This window comes from Quercus robur, chromosome 3 (assembly GCF_932294415.1).
Source record: "Quercus robur chromosome 3, dhQueRobu3.1, whole genome shotgun sequence".
Classification (NCBI taxonomy): domain Eukaryota; kingdom Viridiplantae; phylum Streptophyta; class Magnoliopsida; order Fagales; family Fagaceae; genus Quercus; species Quercus robur.
In genome coordinates, this window is record NC_065536.1 from 34,500,687 (window position 1) to 34,513,216 (window position 12,530).

The 12,530-nt window shown below is 47.1% G+C and overlaps 1 protein-coding gene across 15 annotated transcripts in view; it reads left to right on the plus strand.

Moving 5' to 3' along the window:
* Positions 1-12,530, plus strand: part of LOC126717884 (uncharacterized) — a 45,247-nt gene that overhangs the window by 6,684 nt on the left and 26,033 nt on the right. For 14 of the 15 annotated variants that reach the window (XR_007652771.1, XM_050419837.1, XM_050419834.1 and 11 more), the window contains 4 exons: positions 148-304; positions 410-651; positions 821-861; positions 1,075-1,146. The gene's annotated coding sequence lies outside the window, so the exon portion shown is untranslated. Of the gene's footprint in view, positions 1-147; positions 305-409; positions 652-820; positions 862-1,074; positions 1,147-1,241; positions 2,956-12,530 lie in introns of those variants that run through there. The other variant, XR_007652770.1, reaches the window with a different exon arrangement.

The following is a 12,530-nucleotide window of genomic DNA, read 5'->3' on the forward strand; positions in this document are numbered from 1 at the left end:
ACCGAGGCTTATTATCACTGCTATTATTATTATCTTATTTATATTTTAATTTTGCTACTCCTATCTCACTTAGTACTAAATTAATGTTTGTTTTAATAATGGGTTTTGTGTCGTGTTAATGGGTCTAGTTTTCGATGTGTTTTGCAGGTGGAGAGAAGGATTGATTTGGTCTATGGAGGTGGGAAAGTGGGATTGATGGGTCTTGTTTCTCAGGCAGTTCATGATGGTGGGCGCCATGTTCTAGGGTTCATGATTGTAGTGTCAGTACACCGGGACTTAAAGTTAGAAAGATTGAGATAGAAAGGTATTAGAAAGTATGAGAAGTTGGAACTTTTGGACACTACTATTTTATTTAATTGAAAAAATAATAGTAATGTTTATTACATTCTTTGTTTTTGTATTTATGTAGGTGGAAGGAAGAGTACGGCCAAATGTTTCCTATAGTTGGGAGTGGTAGATTTATCACAGCGCCCGTAATCACTGAAGATGGTCAACCCATTCAAGATCCATTAGTGCTTTTATAAACAAACCCAGACAAGGGACAGGCTTTACCTCCTGATGACAATGGTGGGGTAAATGTTAGAGGCAATGGTTTGGAAACAGTGAAGGATAAGAAAGCAATCCAGTGGATGCTGACTCTGCATCAAATAGGTTGGTGGTATTCTTTAATTAAATGCTCATGTCTTTTGTGTTAGGGCAAAATTTTTATTTACCTTTCTGCATAAGCTCGCATTTTATTGTTTTCCATGCCTGTATGTTTTGTTCATTCTTGTTTTTTATTTATTTCTTATTTTCTATATGTGTGGTGTCTATACTCCAGGAAGAAGATTCCTTGCAGGTTGCTTTAACAGGAGTTATAGTGTAAGTTGTCTTGTTATGTGCTCTAATTGTCATATCTTTCTTTTGTGGGAAAAAAATATTAATGGATGGAATCTGCAATGGTTTTCTTTATCAATCCAAAAAAAAATGGTTTCTCTCTCTACCTATAAATGATATAATGGCATCATATGGTGCATTTAGATATGGTATGTTTAGTGGAATATTCCTAACGGAACCTTTCTTTTATTTTTGCAGTTTCACATCCACTCCAGACAAAGAATCAAACAAGTACTATCTTGGACCTGCACCATTGGAGGAAATGGCCAGGTAAAGTAATTAGTAATTAGTAATTCTTTGTTTCTCTCTCTAATTCTCTGTCTCTGTGTCTTTGTGTTTGGTTAATGCATTGAATGCATCTACAGGTTGGCACTTGGCACACGATATACGCATGATCATTTGAATGTACATTCTATTCTTTAGAGGTCAGGATATACAATTTTTTTTTTTTTTTTTTTTTTTTTGAGAAGGAGGTCAGGATATACATGATCTTAGAACTGGTCAACTATTTTAACATTTTGAAATTGAATTTTTTTTCAAAATAACAATAAATATTAAAAAATTTAGTTAATTGTCAAGTTTCAAAACAATGTCGAAAACTAACATCTCGAGTGTCTAAAACTCGAGTTCCGAGATAAAAATCGAGTTTTTAAGTCTAGATTTGTATGTGGATTACGCTAAAGTGGGTAAAAATCAAGCTGAAAATTGAGTTTTAAAGACTCGATTTCCACAAATTGAATAAAAACGCTGCTATAGGTCTATAAAACGTCACTATAGGGCTTAAAAACTCCACTATAGGACTCCTAAACCTATACTTACAAAAAAAATTTTGCAGGAAAACGCCGCTATAGGGCTTTAAAACGTCACTGTAAGACTTAAAAACGCCACTATAGGTGAAATTTTTTTTGCATGAAACTCGAGTTTTAAAGACTCGAGATCTACGTGGCATTTTCACACTCGCAAGGCGAGTCTTTTGAACTCGAGTTCTAATAGGATCTCGAGTTTCTAAAACTTGAGATGCTATTTTCCTTTATTGTTTCAAACGTTGTCTAACTAACTATATACAATCCTTTTGCACTACTATTTTGCACATTACCTCTTTTGAAATTGCATTAGTATTACTAGCTAGTTTCCAAAAGAACCACGTAATATAATCACAGAGCCTAATGGTCAATGGAAACTAGCTTATTTGGTGTCATTTACTTTAGGCCCAGTTCCCATCAAATCTCTCCTAAGGCCCAGGAACTTAATAGCATTTTATGCACATTGGGCTGTTCCTGGTCTGATAACTTTAGGCCTATATCTCAAATGGGGCCAAACTTGGGTTTGACCACCTCCATAGCTCATTGAAGATGGACTATTACCCAACTTTTAATGAATAAAACTAATCACTGGGCTTATTAATTCAAACAAATTCAAATGATTGTTCATCCATATTGTTAATAAATTTATTTCAACAATTTTGATCTACGAGTTAGTCTCAATGATATATACAAAAATGGAAGAAACCTATTTCCTGCGTTTTACTAAACTCATTTTTTGTCCCTAGGAAAAAAAATTAAATTTACAAAAAATCCAACTTAATATTTTACCTTTCTTTCTTTTTCATTGGATTTATTTTTTAATTACAAAAATCCAACTACTGGTCCTCCACATGTAAAATGTTTTTTAAGACTCTAGGGAAAAAAAAATCGGATGGTGACATTGGAATATATACATTAATTTTGATGTGGTGACTTGGGAATATTTAGGGAAATAGAATTATTTTTATATTTCATTCAATCTAGCTTATCTTCTAGTTAATTAATTAAATATTCATCATGGACCATCCAATATCCATTAGTTTTACAATGCCATTGCCTTAGGCCCTCATGTCCTTCTTATGTAAAAGTGTAAACCCTAGGGGAATGAATTTATATTTTAATTTGTAGCGCCCAGATAAGCCTACTATTCATAAAAAATAGATTATTTGCCTTAAATAATATTAACACTTGAGGGTTACTACTAATTTAAACTTAGTAGTCCTCTTTTAAACTATCCATTTCGTAAATCTTAAATTGTCATGGGTTTGATTAGATATGATGTTTGCACCATAAAAGAGTGAAAAATATTGGATATGAATACCGTTTATTACATGCTTGAAATGTTATGAAATAATTTTTCAACGTCTATGGCTAGGGACACATATCTAGTGGACTACTTTTAGTTTAAAGTGTCTACAATTCTAGCATGATCGTCTTCTTTACAATGCTCTCGTAAATGCTACTTGTTTAATCATAAAATTTGAATGGAAAAATAATGACAAACATGATTTACAAATTGGGGTCCATTTGCCAGTGGGTCTTGGTAATATGTTTCTCCATGCTCTCATGGCATTTTAAAGACATGAAATCATCAGAGATTAGGTCCAGGAAGCTCCTTAGATCCCTCTTTTTCTATTAGTAGGTAGAGAGAATTGTCCAAATAACCATTTTATTACATTGGGGTCCATTTTCCTTTAATATCTTTTCCATTGTATCTAAATAAATGGCATATCAGGAAAAAAAATTATATACTGTACGGCACCGAGCTCCCAAAGCCCATACTGGCCTTGGGCCCAGACCCATCTAGGCCCCGGGCCCAAGCCCATACCGGCCTTGGGCGCAGGCCCAGCAGAAAGTTCCAGCTACCTTATGCCCTTCTTGAAACTGCCTTAGAGCCAAAAACAAGTTTTGGGTATTAAGTTCCCGAGGTTGACCGGTTAATGTTTCCCGGTAGAGCGCATGAGTCAATACCCGGGAAGGTCATGATATGCACGGGAACGTGAGTTGCCGAACACAATCGGTGAAAATGGAGCCAAGTTCCAAGATCATAAATGCTGCACCGCCCTTTCACCTAAACAACCACTTTAACCAGATAATACTGGACCTTCAATAGCACTAACGGTGAATGTAATCATGATCTCCCCACTAACCTTGGCTATAAATAGAGGAAAGTTGGGAGAAGAAGGGGTTCAGAAAAATTGGGAGAAAACAGTCAAGGAGAGAGCATTTCAACTGAGTGTCGCTTTGAGTCTCTCTGCCGAGAACGACCCATTGTAGGAAATCCTTAAACCCACTACAAATAAATTGTGAGCGCAAGGGATCTAAGGCCCAGAATTCCTGTACTTGGTTCTTACAATTGGCGCCCACCATGGGGCCATCCTACGAAGCTGTGGTTCGAGTGAGACTCAAGCAAAGAAGATGTCTGAGGAGCGTTCAAGAGGGCACGTTCCGAGCAATTCCGCAGGATCTTCTCGGGGATCGACGTGGAGGGAGAGAAGGCAGAAGCGGCTGGAGGATAGGGAGCATTCAAGAGGAGAGGAAAGGTCCGGATTGGGAGAAGGATCGGCCCAAACGCACCGGACGATTTCAAACGTCTCAGCACATCGGCAACATGATGATAGAGACCGGGAGCTGGAGCGGTTGCGCAGATTGGTAATGGATTTGGAGCTGGAGGCAAGGGGTCGGCGCCACGAAAGGAACCACAACCCCCAACCCAGGAGTAACCGTGGCGAGGAAGGTTCTAGCCGATCTGTTACACAACAACACCGAGACCGATCCCATTCTCAAGAATCACGTCGTCACCCCCGGGATATTCGTCGTAGACGGGACCGTTCCCGGTCGCATGGATATGATAACCAAGGGTCAGAGTCGCCAGAGGAGCGGCAACACCACAACGCCGCGATGGACGCCATGAGCAGGGCCTTGCGGATGGCGGCCCGGTCTCCATTCTCTGATGAGATTGAACGGGCACCCATGCCGAACAGATTCACGCGTCCACCATTCAATTCCTATGAGGGGAGGACAGACCCCGTGGAGCATGTTAGTCATTACATCCACATGATGTCGTTGCATGCGCACAACGATGCATTGATGTGTAAAGTATTCCCCTCTAGTCTCGGCTCTACCGCACTGAGATGGTTCAATGGGTTGCGGAAAGGTTCTATACACAGCTTCGCCGAGCTGATTCAGGAGTTCGGCAGCAGGTTCGTAACATGCAGCCGAGTGCAACAACCGGTCGACGCGTTGCTTTCCATGAAAATGAGGGTCGGGGAAACCCTTCGGAGTTATGCCAGCCGATACTGGGAACTCTACAATGAGATTGGTGGGGGAAACGAGAAAATTGCGGCTAGCACCTTCAGGATGGGGCTCCCCGAGGATTCTGAACTACGGGAGTCACTGACAAGAAGACCCCCGGAGGACATGAGGCAACTGATGAGACGCATAGAGGAGTACAAACGCCTGGAGGATGACCGGCTGCAAAGCAGGGGGAAAGCCCCTTTTACGGGGAGATCTCGGCAAAGCATCTTGCCGCCAAAGCCGAAAAGGGACTTCAGAATGCAGGAACCAGAGGTGCAGATCGAAGGGGTTAATGTGTTGTTTAAAGAGCCCGTGCACAAGATACTGGAACGGATAAGGAACGAGCCATTCTTCAGATGGCCGAACAAAATGGGGGGCGACCCATCTCGGAGGAACCAAAGCCTATACTGCACTTATCACAGAGACAAGGGGCACACCACCGAGCAGTGTAGGGTATTGAAAGATCATCTCGGGCAGTTAGTGAAGGCAGGGCACCTGAAAGAGTTTGTAGCAGATTCCACTGACCGAGAGACCGAGCAGGGCGCACCACAGAGAAGGAATCCCCTTCCACCACCCCGGGGGGTAATCAACGTCATTCATGCCGCACCGAGAGGGGTAGCAGCGGCAAGGATGGTGATGACAGTGGCTTGCGCGGAGGGAGAATCATCCAAGAAGCAAAAGAGAGTCGGAAGGCTAGACATCTCGTTCGGAGAAGATGATTTCGAAGGAACCATCCAACCACACGACGACGCTTTGGTGGTGACCGCCCGGATAGGCGGATTCCTGGTGAAGAGGGTGATGATTGATCAGGGTAGCGGGGCTGACGTCATGTACCCGGACCTCTTCGAAGGGCTCGGGTTAAAAACCCAGGATTTGGCGAAGTATAACACGCCATTGGTCTCGTTTGACGGGAGAATTGTGATTCCCGAGGGGCAAATCTCACTCCCAGTGGACATGGAGGGCAAGGAAGTTGTAGTTACGCTCATAGTAGTCCGATCGTTCGCACCTTACACCGCAATCCTAGGGAGGCCGTGGATTCACGCCATGGGGGCTGTTCCGTCCACCCTTCACGTGAAAGTAAAATTTCCTACTGAGTACGGAGTTGTAGAGGTAAGGGGGAATCAGCAGGTGGCGAAGCAATGCCTCATAGCCGCGGTACAGTGGGAAAAGGAACAGCTCGGCCAAGCTGAGCACGCCGAGAAAGAGACTGCATAGCAATTACAAATACCCCAGGAAAAGGGGGCGGACGTTGCCGAAGAGGTGCTGAAGGTAAGAATTCTCCCAGATAATGACAAATACTTCCAGATAGGTACAAGCATGAATGACCGGGAAAGGGTAGAGATGTTGTTGTTCCTGTTGCAGAACATAGATGTCTTCGCGTGGAACCCGTATGAAGTGCCCGGCGTAGACCCCGAGTTCATTGTTCACAAACTCAATGTGGACCCATCATTTCCTCCGAAAAAGCAGAAGCCGAGAAGAGCATCAAAGGAGCACGTCGATGCAGTAAACCTGGAGGTCCAGCGACTGAAGGAAGTCGGGGTCATAAAAGAAATATTCTTCCCAATATGGCTAGCAAACACTGTCGTAGTAAAGAAGAAGAGCGGTAAATGGAGAGTTTGCGTGGACTTCACCGATTTAAACAGAGCGTGTCCCAAGGATCCGTTCCCGATGCCCAAGATTGATCAGTTGGTGGATGCCACGTACGGGCACCCGAGAATGAGTTTCCTGGACGCCTTCCAAGGCTACCACCAGATTGCCTTAGCACCCGAGGACCGAGAGAAGACAGCATTTATATCCCCGAACGCAAACTATCACTACGAGGTCATGCCGTTTGGACTGAAGAATGCCGGGGCCACCTACCAGCGTATGATGACAAGGATGTTCCGGGAAAAAATTGGTTGCACGGTTGAAGTTTATATCGACGACATGGTAGTAAAGAGCAGAAAAGAGTCGCTGCATACTGAAGACCTTCGGGGAGTATTCGAGATACTACGACGACACAGGCTGCGCCTCAATGCCGAAAAGTGCACTTTCGGAGTGGGGGCTGGCAAGTTCCTGGGTTATCTGATCTCCACTCGGGGAATAGAGGCTAACCCCGACCAAATAGAGGCAATCAATCGCCTAAAACCACCGAGCAACCCTAAGGAGGTGCAGGTGCTTACCGGGATGTTGGCCGCCCTGAACCGATTCATCTCCAAGTTTGCCGATCGCTGCCGGCCATTCTATCAACTTCTGAAGAAGTGGAAGGGGTTTTAGTGGGACGAGAGCTGCGATGAAGCTTTTCGAGAACTAAAGGAGTATTTGGCCAAGGCGCCGAGGTTGACGGCCCCGGAGCCCGGGGAGGATCTGTTTATGTACCTTGCAGTCACCAATCATGCCGTAAGTGCTGTATTACTAAAGGACCGGGGAGTGCAAATACCGGTGTATTACGTAAGCAAGACCTTGGTCGATGCCGAGACAAGGTACCTGCCTCTTGAAAAGTTGGTTTTGGCCTTGGTACACGCCACGAGGAAGTTACCACACTACTTCCAGGCACACACAGTGTTCGTCCTCACCGAGTATCCATTACAATCACTGTTGAAGAGATCCGATTTCACAGGACGGATTGCTAAATGGGGGACTCGGTTGGGATCGTTTGACATAAGATACCGACCTAGAAGCTCGGTGAAAGGGCAGATTCTCGCTGATTTCATCGCGGAATTTACACCTAAAAATGAAGGCCAGGTAATCTGTAGTGCGGAGATTCGCCCGTGGAGGTTATTTGTGGACGGCGCATCAAACGCTATGGGGGCCGGGGCTGGTATTGTCATAATCACCCCTGAAGGTATGCGACTGGAACATTCCTTCAGATTGGGGTTCAAAGCCTCGAACAACGAAGCCGAATATGAGGCCCTGTTGGCCGGACTAAGGGCAGTATTACATCTGGGCGCCAGGGACGTGGAAATCTACTCAGACTCTCGGCTGGTTGTTTATCAGATCACTGGGGACTTCGAGGCTCGGGATCCCCGAATGAAAGCTTATCTGAGTACGACAAAGCAGATTATCGGTCAGTTTGGAACGGTAAAGATATCCCAGGTAGCCCGGTCGCAAAACAAGCATGTTGACTCTCTTGCCACGTTAGCCTCATCGGCTACCGAGGACACCCCGAGGCTTATCACGATTGAACTTGTAAGGGAACCAAGCATCTGTGTGAAGACTGCCCTCGACCGGGCCGGAGTAGAGGTTGCGCAGGTGGCGGTGGCCGGACCATGCTGGATGAACCCGATCATAGACTTTCTTTCCGAAGATAAAGTTCCAGAGAATGAGGCCGAGGCCAATAAGATTCGACGAATGGCTCCCAGGTACTGGTTGTCTTCGGACCGAAAGTTGTACAGAAGGTCCTTCGCTGGCCCTTACCTCTTGTGCCTGCATCCTGAAAAAGTCAAGGAGCTACTAACCGAGCTGCATGAAGGAGTATGCGGCGGGCATGCCGGGGGACGATCTTTAGCACACAGAGCAATGACGCAGGGGTTTTGGTGGCCACAGATGCAGAAGGACGCCGCCGAATACGTCCGGAGTTGCGAACAATGTCAAAGGCACGCCCCAATGATCCATCAGCCGGCCGGACATCTAAACCCTGTCAGCAGCCCGTGGCCATTTGCACAATGGGGGCTCGACATCCTCGGGCCATTCCCCCGAGCAACGGGGAACCGCCGTTTTGTACTGGTGGCCGTGGATTACTTCACAAAGTGGGCTGAAGCTGAAGTCTTGGCCAATATCCGGGATACCGACGTGAAAAAGTTTGTGTGGAAAAACATAGTTACAAGGTTTGGGGTGCCGAATTCACTAGTGACAGACAACGGGCTACAGTTCGACAGCAACGCTTTTCGGACCTTTTGCAGCGAGCTCGGCATCAAGAACAAGTATTCAACCCCGGCATACCCCCAGAGCAACGGCCAAGCTGAAGCAGTAAACAATACTATTTTGAACGGGCTCAAGAGAAGGTTGGATGGAGCGAAAGGAAGGTGGGCAGAAGAACTACCCAGTGTTTTGTGGGCCTACCGCACGACCCCCAGGAGATCCACGGGGGAAACCCCATTTTCTCTGGCATACGGAGCAGAAGCAGTGATACCAACCGAGGTGAGCTTATGCAGTGCGCGGGTCATCGGGTTTGACCCCGTACAGAACGCCGACCTTATGATGGAGCAGTTGGATTGGCTAGAAGAATGCAGGGAGGCCGCGACCGTACGTCTTGCCGAGTATCAGCAGAAGCTGGCGCAAAGGTACAACCGAAATGTAAGGACCAGGGAATTCAGTGCCGGGGAATTGGTGTTAAGAAGGGTAGTGGGGAACATGCGGGACGTGGCTGCAGGGAAGCTTGCTCAGAGTTGGGAGGGACCATACAGAGTCACAACCGTTGCAGGGGCAGGGGCTTACTACTTGGAAGACCAGGACGAGAGGTCGCTCCCCCGACCATGGAACGCCAACAACCTGAAGAAATTCTACGCGTAACCATCGATGTAAGCCGAAACTTGTATTCTATGAAGATTAAGAGTATGATGAACTTTTTTGTCTTTGCTGTTTTTAACCTTGTAGCCGCGCACCAAGAAAATCGCCAGCAAAATCCTAAGGACAGAAACCTGACTCTCGGCTCGATCAATATTGCCGAGCAAGTGAAAACCTTACAAACAAAATCCTAAGGACAGAAACCTGACTCTCGGCTCGATCAATATCGCCGAGCAGGTGAAAACCTTACAAACAAAATCCTAAGGACAGAAACCTGACTCTCGGCTCGATCAATATCGCCGAGCAGGTGAAAACCTTACAAACAAAATCCTAAGGACAGAAACCTGACTCTCGGCTCGATCAATATCGCCGAGCAGGTGAAAACCTTACAAACAAAATCCTAAGGACACAAACCTGACTCTCGGCTTGATCAATATCGCCGAGCAGGTGAAAACTTGACGAATAAATCTTAAGGGCAGGAACCTGACCCTCGGCTCGGTCAAAATCACCGAGCATGTGTGAACCTTGCAAGTAAATCTATGAAGACAAAAACTTGATTCTCGGTTAAAATCAAATATCCGGACAAACGGAAACTTTGCAAACAAATGCTCGAAGGACGAAAACTCAATTCTCGGTCAAACCAAAACCTGATAAAAACCTAACCCTTTTTACAAAAACTAAGTCCATATAGCGCTCTCAAAGCTACCCACAGCTCCGCACAACAGGTTCTCAGGGGTACCATTCTATTAAGCGGCCATAGCACTGGTATAATTCAAGCAAAGCACAAACGGATATAATTTCATTCAACAAATTGAAACAGGAAAAGAAAACGGACTACCAATTAAACAAGTAAAAGCAATTGTTCAATCACCACATCCCGGTGACATGGGCAAATAAAACCAATAAATTAAAACAACGGTTCAATCACCACATCCCGGTGACATAGGCAAAATAAAGATGAAATAAAAATAAGCTAAAATAAAATCAACTAGGAGGATGAGTCGGGGAGAAAGGCTGGGCCTTGTCAAGAAGTTCCTGCACAGTAGGTATGCTCGTGGCCTCCAGTTCCTCGGGCTCGGCATGAGAGTCGATTTGCTCAACCAACTCCCTCATACTGGCCATCTCCTCCTCGTCTAGAGCAGCCGGGGCGTTCTGGACGGCAGGTACAGGGTTCGGAAATGGAATCTGGTCGGGGTCTCTCAGCGGCGAGTCTTCAGGAACTCCCATTGCCTGAAGAGCAGCAAACCACCCGGCCTCGAAACCCATATGCCGAGCCCGAGCCACCACTGGCTCTGCGGAGTTCTCGGCATCGGCGAAGCCTACGTCGTACCACTTTTGCTCCGCGGCCGCCAAGCCTGCCCTGAGATCAGCTATCTCGTCGGCATGAGAAGTGTTGAGGCTGAGGGCTTCGGCCAGTTTGAGTTCTGTCTCATTTTGCCTGGCCAGGAGGTCAGTACACCTCTGTTCGGCAGATGCTCGGAACTTCTCCGCAGCAGCAGCCTTCTTCTCGGCAGCCTCAGCAATCTTGGCCTTTTCCTTAGCCGTTTTTACTGCTGCCTCCCGCGCCCCCTTCTCACGCTCATTTTCCTCATCTAGCTCCCGTGCCCGGGCAGCCACAATGTGAGCCAGTTGAGCGGCCTAGCAAGCGCGAAGGTTAGCAAAGTGACAAAAGGAAATCTACAGGTGACAAAAGGAAATCTACATGGAGCAAATAGACAAAAGAATTACCGCAATGGCGTGCCACTCTAACCGGCGCCCGACGGACTCCTCGGACCCATCATCAAAGGCGTGCACGTCCTCGGGAAGTTGGAGAGCTCCGGCCAAGGTTTGGGCAATACGGCCGCCCTCGCCCTTATCCCACATCCGAACAGAGGCCGTCGATGGCAATGGCTTGCCGTCCAGAAGGAACTTTGGCTCCCACACTGGAGCCACTTGGGAGGAGGACGCGCCCCCCGTGCCGGCTTCGGTCGGTGGCTCGCGGATGACAATCCCCCCTGTTGGTCGGGGAGGAGTCTTGGCAGCGGCGTCCCCCGGGGCCGTGGGATGTTGCTCGGTTACTTTCTGTTTCTTCCGGGCACGTCCGGACTGCGAGGGTGGAGGAGGTTGAGAAACTGGACCCCGACCCTGAGTGGGCGGGGGCTGGTTGGTCGGCCGTGCACCAAGCACGAACCTGTCAAGGGTCATTACTCTCCTTGCCACCATTCTTGCACCGGGCTGGATCGCTTCAGCTAGCAGGTTAGCCGCGTCTGTCACTTGCTGTTGATGTTCGGCGGGTGGATCCTCGGGATGGGGCTGCTCTTGGGCTTGGTCCCCTTGTTGTATAGCTTCGTGAGCTCTCTCTCTCTAAGGCGCCGGGATACCTGTTCCGCGGAATCGTCTCGAAGGGGAACTAGTTCGTCCGCGGCAGTGAACCGCCGATCAAATTCCCTCGCTTCCCCGGTTGTAAGCTTCGGCGGCAAGAAATTCACGTACCGGACGTCTATGTACGAGAGCAGGGGGCTGTCAACTATCAACGCCTGCTTGAAAGGTTGCCAAGTAGAGTAAACCGGTTCCACGCCGAGGATCAGGTGTGAGGCCCGGAGTTGCCCGTCCCAATGCACGTAGATCTCGGAACGAAGGACGAAGTTTAGGTCCCTGACGTGGACGGCTCTGAGGTCCTGAGCAAACACTTTGCCGTCTGCAAAAGAACAGATAACGCGTTAGCTTTTAACAATAAAAGATTTTCTTTTACTCAAACAACTATAAGAAGGGGAGGGTACGAACCCACTTCACGCCGTGTGAGGGGGCAAGGGATCTCCCCGGCAAACCAATTGCCGCGCACCCTGACAAACTCCCCGGCGGAGTTCCTGTTCGAATCGGGTAGGCACGATATCAGCCGTACCCGAGCATCCCTTGTCTTTAAGTAGTAATTTGTGGATTTGCTCCCACAGAGGCTGTACATTTGGTTAATATCATGGTGGTCTAGTTGTAAGTTAAAGGTATGGTTCAACTGGCCGACATAACTAACTACCCGGTAAAAATTGGGGGGAAGCTGGTCGGGGCACAGCCCATAGTAGGTAAGTGTGCTTA